The sequence below is a fragment of the Mastomys coucha genome, unplaced genomic scaffold (genome assembly GCF_008632895.1).
Source record: "Mastomys coucha isolate ucsf_1 unplaced genomic scaffold, UCSF_Mcou_1 pScaffold11, whole genome shotgun sequence".
Taxonomy (NCBI): Eukaryota; Metazoa; Chordata; class Mammalia; order Rodentia; family Muridae; genus Mastomys; species Mastomys coucha.
The window spans coordinates 29,892,913-29,901,050 of NW_022196893.1; positions in this window are offsets into that span (position 1 = coordinate 29,892,913).

Below are 8,138 nucleotides of genomic sequence, written 5' to 3' on the forward strand. Positions count from 1 at the left end.
ATTTGCTGAGCCGTCGTCTCACAGCCTGTAACTTGTTTTAAGAAATTGGATTTCTGTTCCCCAGCATTTGGAATCTTGCCGAGATCGTATCTCCAACAGTGTCATTTACAAGTTAAGGAAATTTTTACCCCAGCCCTGCTCTCTTCACCGCTTGAATTCACAGGCTAGTTTTGTTGTTGTTGTTTTGTTTTGCTTTTTGTTTTTTGAGACAGGGTTTCTCTGTATAGCCCTGGCTGTCCTGGAACTCACTCTGTAGAACAGGCTGGCCTCAAACTCAGAAAGCTGCCTGCTTCTGCCTCCCAAGTGCTGGGATCAAAGGCATGCGCCACCACCGCCCGGCCACAAGCTACTTCCTTTAAAGTGAGTCTTATGAAGAACCTTAAAACATAAAGGCGGAGGTGAAGCTTCTCTTAGCTGAGTTAGAACTGTGTTTGCCATGGGGCTCATTCTGTTCCTACTCCTCTCAAAAGGATGGACCCTGGGGCCACAATTTAAAGCCACTAAACCTGAATAATATTTTCTACACAGAGACCGAGACACACAAAGAGACAGAGACAACACCACGTGCTCACACCTCACAACTGCCTTTCTCTTTTGTCCGGCTCTGATTACGCTGATAAGTTCCCATTCTGGGACAGACGCAGAATACACAAAGATGTTCCGGACAGTAGCAAATTAAAATTCACCCTGACTTTACCAAAGAGGTCACAAGCCCAGCACCTTCTCTGCCCCTGGCACCTAGCCACCTGTGTCCCCCACCCTGTGCCTGAAGAATCACATCCACCCTCCCCGGTCCCTGATATAACTCATTCTTTAGTTAATATAGCTGCACTCCACTGTGGGGACTTGTAACTTCTGATCCCAGAAGTCTCTGTCTTTCAAAGAACAAGCGTGCAAAGAGCCTGGTAGGTAACAGGACCGTGAGAGGGGTGAGTGTTCGGAATCTGGTTAGGGGATCACCAGAGACCATGGGATTTCTTAGGCCAGGGGCGATTTCCGATGTTCCGAGGTGCTTGAGCATGATCAAGGACTGAAGAATCCCATTGGGAATAGACAATGCAGGGGAAAGAGTAGAAAAGTTTGCCTGGAGCATAAGTTTGCCTGGGGCCTGCTTAAATACTGTGAAACATCTCCAAGACAATGATACCATACCGGAGTTTGCTCCCTAGAGAAATACATAGAAGTATATGCAGTCTTTGTTTTCTTCCTTCTTTTTAAAAACAGCAATGAAAAATGTATGCATAGGTGTTTTGCCTGCATCTGTGTTTGTGTGCCCCATACATGCCTATTGACCACAGAGGCCATCAGATCCCTTGGAATTAGACAGCTGTGAGCTGCCTTGTGCATGCTGTGTATTGAAGGGAATTGAATCTGGGTCTCTAGGAAAACAGGCAGTGCTCTAACCACTGAGCAATCTTCCCAGCCTTTTTATTGTTTTAGACAAAGCCTTATTACATAGCCCTAGCTGGATTGGGACTCACTATGTAGACCAGGCTAGCCTTGAATTCACAGAGATGTGCTGGGATTAAAGGCGTTAGCTACCTTGCCTGGGTAGCACCCATTGTTCTATATTGTGAATATCCTCCAGCCAAAGGCAACCCGCAGACATCTGCAAAATGAGCAACAAAAGGTTTATAGGTTCACCTCAGCAAGGATACACACCATGGCAGAATGCAGTCTCACCAGCGGTTAGCTTAAGTTAGACTTGGGGAATCCACTTAATTTTGATTATCTGGGAGTGAAGTCTAGATACTGGGGCTTCACTCTGACTGGATGCTGTCAGAAAGGGAAACATTGTCACAAGGAACAGAGCAAAGCTAAAGCTCTGACCTGCAGAGGAGTGGCAGCCACGGTAGCCAGGGCAGGCCAGTGTGGTCCTACTCTGGTGGCTTGAACAGGTTATATTCGTTTCCATTCAGATCTGATTTCAGAAAGGATCTCTCCATTTTCAGCTATCATGGTTATAGAACGGCCTTGCCTGACAATAAGTCTTGTGTGCAATGGTTTATGTTCAATGGGAGGAAGGCAAAGCATTGCTCAGAGTATCCACCGGGTACCCAGCTGCGAGGGCAGGGGTCGGGGCTGCACTTTTCCCCTTGGCTACTCCCCTGCTTCTCTTCCTGGTGGGCAGGCCTGTTCCTGACATCAGCTGAGTCAGCAGACCAGAGGGGACTCTCCCAAGAAAATAGCCAAGAAATAACGCTGAGTTATGATGCAATCTGTGACAGCACGCTGGGAGCTGGGCAGAATATAGGGAATGTTCTAGACTCTAGAATCTACAGTGGCCTGGCTTGGAAGTAAAAATGTAGGCCCACCTTGGTTAGTGTAGGTGTGTGTATAGGTAGGTGTAGGTGCAGGTGTAGGAGGAGGAAAAGAAAAAAGAAAACAGCACGTGGTGGCTTGTGCTTGTAATCCGGGCTACTCAGAAGACTGGGGAGGGAAGATAAACCCCAAGCCAGCTTACTCAACAGAGCGAGTTCAAGACCAGGCTAGGCAAGGAAGCTAGACTCTGTCTCAAAAATACAAAACCACTCTTTTTCAGTGCTGAGCGTGTACCTCAGAAGTAGACATAGTAGGCTTAGCCGCGCGAGGGTTAGCTGTTTTCAATCCCCAATACCAGAGGGGGGAGAGAGGAGGGGAGGGAAGGGAAGCCACTTGAAGATAAGCAGAGTAACTGGGGGAGTACTCGGTGTTTGAAGAGCCGGTGTTTGGGCTGGAGCCAAATCCAGGAGGAACTGAAGGGAGTGGCCATGCAGAACCTTGTCTGTCCCACAAGAGCTACCAGTAATGGGTGGTGGGCGGGCAGAAGGAGCTGAAGGACACTCTGTAGTGGCAGTTTATCTGCCAGCAGCACTTGCTAAGGAGAAAAGCCAGAGTGCATGCTGGGAATCTTCCTGCCCTTTGTCTCCACCCCAGGGCTAAGTCAGGGGCGTGGGGAGACATTTGCATTCAGGCACACAGCCTGGAGCCATTAGACACCCCCCACCCCCCACCCCACCCCACCCCCACAGCCCTTCTTTTACTCACTGGTTCAAATGTTTCTTGTTTTGTTTCTGTTTTGAGAAAAGCTCTATTTTGTAGCCCTGACTGTCCTGGAACTTCCTATGTAGACCAGGCTGGCCTTAAACTCACAGGATCCGCCTGCCTCTGCCTTAGGAGTGCTGGAATTAAAGGTGTGTGCTACCACACCCACCACCCTTTTGTGTTTGAAACTAGATTTGAGGTGTAGCCCAGGCTGGCCACAAACTTGTGGCAGTCCTCCTGCCTCAGCCTCCCAAGTTTTAGGATTTCAGATGAGTACCACTAAACCAGCCGCTGCCTCCTCCTCCTCCTCCTCCTCCTCCTCCTCCTCCTCCTCCTCCTCCCTCCTCCTCCTCCTCCTCTTCTTCCTCCTCCTCCTTCTAGTGCTGGGAATCAAACTCAAGGTAAATTTATTAGGTGAGTATATACGAGTGAACCAGGTAGCTGGCTTCCTCCCCGGTCTTTTGTATACAGCACCATATGTAGATAACTGTAACTGTGCCTCGCCCAAGTTTTAAAGGAGTAGTGGGAAAGGCAGATAAGAAGTGGTTCTTAAAAAACAAACAAACAAACAAAAACAGTTGGTAACTGAGCACTAAGCGGCCCCTGTGCATAATCCCAGCCTAAGGCAGGCTGAAGTAGGTGGGACAAGAGTTCAAGGCCAGCCTTATCTACATTCCAAATTTGAGGACCACCCTGGGCTAGGTGAGACCCGGAGCAAGCAACAAACAAACAAACAAACCCACCACGGTGATGTTTGAGTTCTGAGGGACCCAGGGGAAGGTCTCACAGGAGCCTTTGCAGAGGAGAGGGCGATCTACAGGGACCTTCCGAAGCCCATGTCAGGCCTGAGGAAAGAAAAGAAACCTGAAAGCCCACACAGGTCCACACAGCAGCTTAGGGATGCCTGTAACTGTACCTTTTGGCTACTTTATTGGGTTCTTGTATCTACCACCCTTCTTCATTCCCATTCCTTCCAGCCCCCACCCCCCAACACTAGGTAAGAGAGAAAGAAGGTTAGGGAGAAAGGGGTATACCTCTCTTTAGACCTGCTAATTAGGGACATCAGGTCCCTAGGGGAAAGTCCAATCTTTGTAGTCAGGACATCTCCAACCAGCAACTAGCAATCCAGCAATCTAGCAATCATGTAACCCAACAATCCAGCAATCCAGCAACCCAGCAACCCAGCAATCTAGCAATCCAGCAATGCAGCAATCCAGCAATGCAGCAATCTAGCAATCCAGCAATGCAGCAATCCAGCAATGCAGCAATCCAGTAACCCAGAAATCCAGGAATCCAGCAATCCAGCAATCTAGCAATCCAGCAATGCAGCAATCCAGCAATCCAGCAATCTAGCAATGCAGCAATGCAGCAATCTAGCAATCCAGCAATCCAGCAATCTAGCAATCTAGCAATGCAGCAATCCAACAATCCAGCAACCCAGCAATCCAGCAACCCAACAATCCAGCAATCCAACAATCCAACAATCCAACAATCCAGCAATCCAGCAATCTTGCAAACAGCAAAAGGCAACCAGAAGCCACTACAGCCTCTCAGGGCTCTGGCATTTTATACCCTCTCTCTGAAGAGTTCCCCCCACCCCAATCCCTCAGAATTCCAAATGGCACACAAATCACAGAAACTATGAGAAAAATCATAGTCAGGTGCTGTGGACAATCTGAAGCAGCCCCAAACACCTGGGATTAAAACAAAAACATTCATATAATGTAACTTTTTTTTTAAGAAACCAAAATTCTCACTATAGTACCAGGAAATGAGACCACAGGGGCAAGCACATTAGGCAGGCCAAGGATAAACAGAGATCAGGGAGCAGCAGCTCATCTCAAGGATAGAGGAAAATGGCCAGATGCCAGTTTGCAAGTTTAACATCTGTAACTTTAGCTCCAGAGGTTCCAACACCCTTTTTTGGCCTCTTCTGGCACTGCACACACATGGTGAACAAGCCTGCATGCAAGCAAGACATCTACACATAAAAACAACAACAACAATAATAATAACAATAAAAGAAGGGTGAGTCTTGAGAGTTGGGAATGTACCAGATTTCATCTTTGTGGTCAGGCCGGGACCCAGGAAATGGGACTCCACGTGGGAGGTGGTAAGTGTTATCCACTGGTTGCAGAACGCTCAGCCTCTGAAGAGAGTCGGAGATGCAGTGCTCTCGGACCATCCCAGGTGTGCCCGGATGCAGCTCAAGCCTCTCACCCTGAAGTGCTCTTAATGGGGAATGAAGCGCCTCCTACTTATTTATGGAAAGTACACATTCTGTATTTAGTATGTGCACATATGTGCATGTGTGCAGGCATGAGTATGCGTGCGGAGGCCACAGGACAACTTGTGGAAACCGGGCTCTCTCCCCCCCCATATGGGTTCTGGGATCATGCTCAAGTGGTCAGGCTTGCTGCCAAGATCCTTGACCCTTGGAGCCATTTAGCTGGCCCTCTTCCTACTTTTTAAAACACTCATTTTATGTGTATGAATATTTTGCCTGTGTATAGATTTCTGCACCATATACATGTCTGGTGTCCTCAGAAGTAAAAAAAAAAAAAATGTGGAGGCTCTATATGTCCTGTAACTGGAGCTACAGTTGGTTGTGAGCCACCCTGTGGGTGCTGGAAATCGAACCCAGGTCCTCTGCAAAAGCAACAAGTGCTCTTAACCTCTGAGACATCCCTCTAACTCCTCTCTTCTGCCTACTTTTTAAAGTGCCGTAGTTGGCAGAGGTACAGTTCAGAGTGGAACGCTGGTCCAGCACGCATATATAAAACCCTGGGTCCTAATTCCAGCACTGTCAAAAAAATAAAAATAAATATCCTAGTTGAGGCCAGAAGCTGTGCTGGACAGTAAATGAGTGAAGACAGATCAGCCGCTTTTCATAGTCATGGAACTAGAGTTCATAGAAATTAAACAACTTGGCAAGACCACACAGCAATTGAATGCCAGGCAGACTGATGCATGCCGGTAACCCCAGCCTTTGGAAAACTGAGGCAGGAGGATAAGAAGCTCAAGGTCAACCTGGACTATGAAGTCTCTGAAGTCTCTGAAGCCTCTCTCCCTGTCTCTCTGTCTCTGTCTCTCTCTGTGTCTCTCTCTGTCTCTGTCTCTCTGTCTCTCTGTCTCTCTCTCACGTGCGCGGGCGCACACACACACACACACACACACACCTCAAAAAAAGGGAAAAATTGGAACTGGAACCAAGCCTTTGACCCAAGATCTGTGAGAATTCTATCACCCACCCCTGGCTAAGGTAAAAGAAGATTCTGCTCCTAGAGGGGTCCCTAAGAACCTCAAGAACTGCTGAGTCTGTGAAGCTGGTGTGAACTGCTGGATCTGTGCAGCTGGTGTGAACTGCTGGGTCTGTGCTGCTGGTGTGAACTGCTGGGTCTGTGCTGCTGGTGTGAACTGCTGGGTCTGTGCAGCTGGTGTGAACTGCTGGGTCTGTGCAGCTGGTGTGAACTGCTGGGTCTGTGCGGCTGGTGTGAACTGCTGGGTTTGTGCAGCTTGTACGAACTCCGGGTCCATGCAGCTGGTGTGAACTGCTGGAAACCAAAGCTGGAAAGAACAGACAAAGAGCTCAGAACTAAGGTCAGGACATTGGGCACCACTTGGTCTCTTCCAGTGGCCTGTGAGGTCTAGCCCCATCTCCTTTGCCAGTGTAATCTCCTGATGCTCTTCTTTCACTCAGCCTGGACTACCTAATGAATTCAGGGCTAACCTGGGGTATACCCTGTTTCAAAAACTTGTGTCCTCCCTCCCCCACTCCCTCCCCACACACAGTCCTCCTTCCTGTATCAGTCACTGTCTGTCTGTTCTGTCGATGTCATAATGCTCACTGGAGGAGGAGTTCACTCTGTGCACTCCCGATGTTGTATGTCTATAGGCAGCTCCCTCATCCTAATCATCACTTACGACAGAGAAATCTGATGCCCTCCCTCTCTGTCCTGTCTAGCATGGCTTGGTCCTGGAATCCAACTCGTGTGATGAAGGGATGAAGAAAGACATGGACACAGGACAGAAGAGCTAGGTGACCAGGTAGACCATGGTCTCTCTGATGGAGTGGTACCAACTATACAACACTTCAGATCCTCAGTGTATTTACTGAGGTACAGTGTGACAATGGGGGATTCCTCTGCAGGGAGCTGTCTCAGGCTGCAGTTGTCCTGGAAGGAGAGAACTTCAAGACATGCTTTCTGTCACCATTCATGCCCTGACCTTATGGAGGAAGGTTTTCTCAGTTCCCATGGGTCTGAGGTATTAGCCATGGCATGTCTTAGTCGCTGTTTTCTTATTGTGACGAGACACCATGACCATGGTAATGCTTAGAAAAGAAAGTATTTCACTGGGGCTGACTTACAACATTAGAGGTTGAGTCTATTGTCATGGCGAGAAACATGGTGGCACGTAGGCAGGCATGGTGCTGGAGAAGTATCTGGGAGTTCTAGTAACGAACTATAGAAATGATCCCTGAAAGTATAGTCTTTATATCTGGGAGTTCTAAATCTGGATCAGTGGGCAGCAGGGAGAGAGGAGATGGGGAGAGGGAGGGGAGTGAAAGGGGAGAAGGAGAGAGTGAGGGAGAGAATGAGGGAGAGTGAGAAGGCGCAAGAGTGAGTGAGAGAGAAAGAGAGAGAGTGAGTGAGAGAGAGAGAGGGAGAGAGGGGGGAGAGAGAGAGAGAGGGAGAGAGAGAGGGAGAGAGAGAGGGAGAGAGAGACAGAGAGAGAGAGAGAGAGAGAGAGAGAGGGAGAGAGGGAGAGAGAGAGAGGATCATTGGGCCTAGCTTGAGCATTTGAAACCTCAAAGGCCACCCCCAGTGACACTCTTTCTCCAATAAGGCCACACCTCCTAATCCCTCTCAAGTTATGCCACTTTGTAATGACCAAATGTTCAAATCTATGAGCCTGAAGGGAGGGGCATTCCTGTTCAAACCACCATGTGGTTCATAGTGTACATTTACTCCGATTCCACCCCTTCTTACCGCCCCCCCCATCCCAGTTCCGAGTCTTCCACTGTTTGGTCTTTTGGCTTTGGCTTTCCTGTTTTTTCGCCCTCCCAGGAGCAGACAGCTACCATGCAGATGTTTTCAAGCCTGCCTATCAAT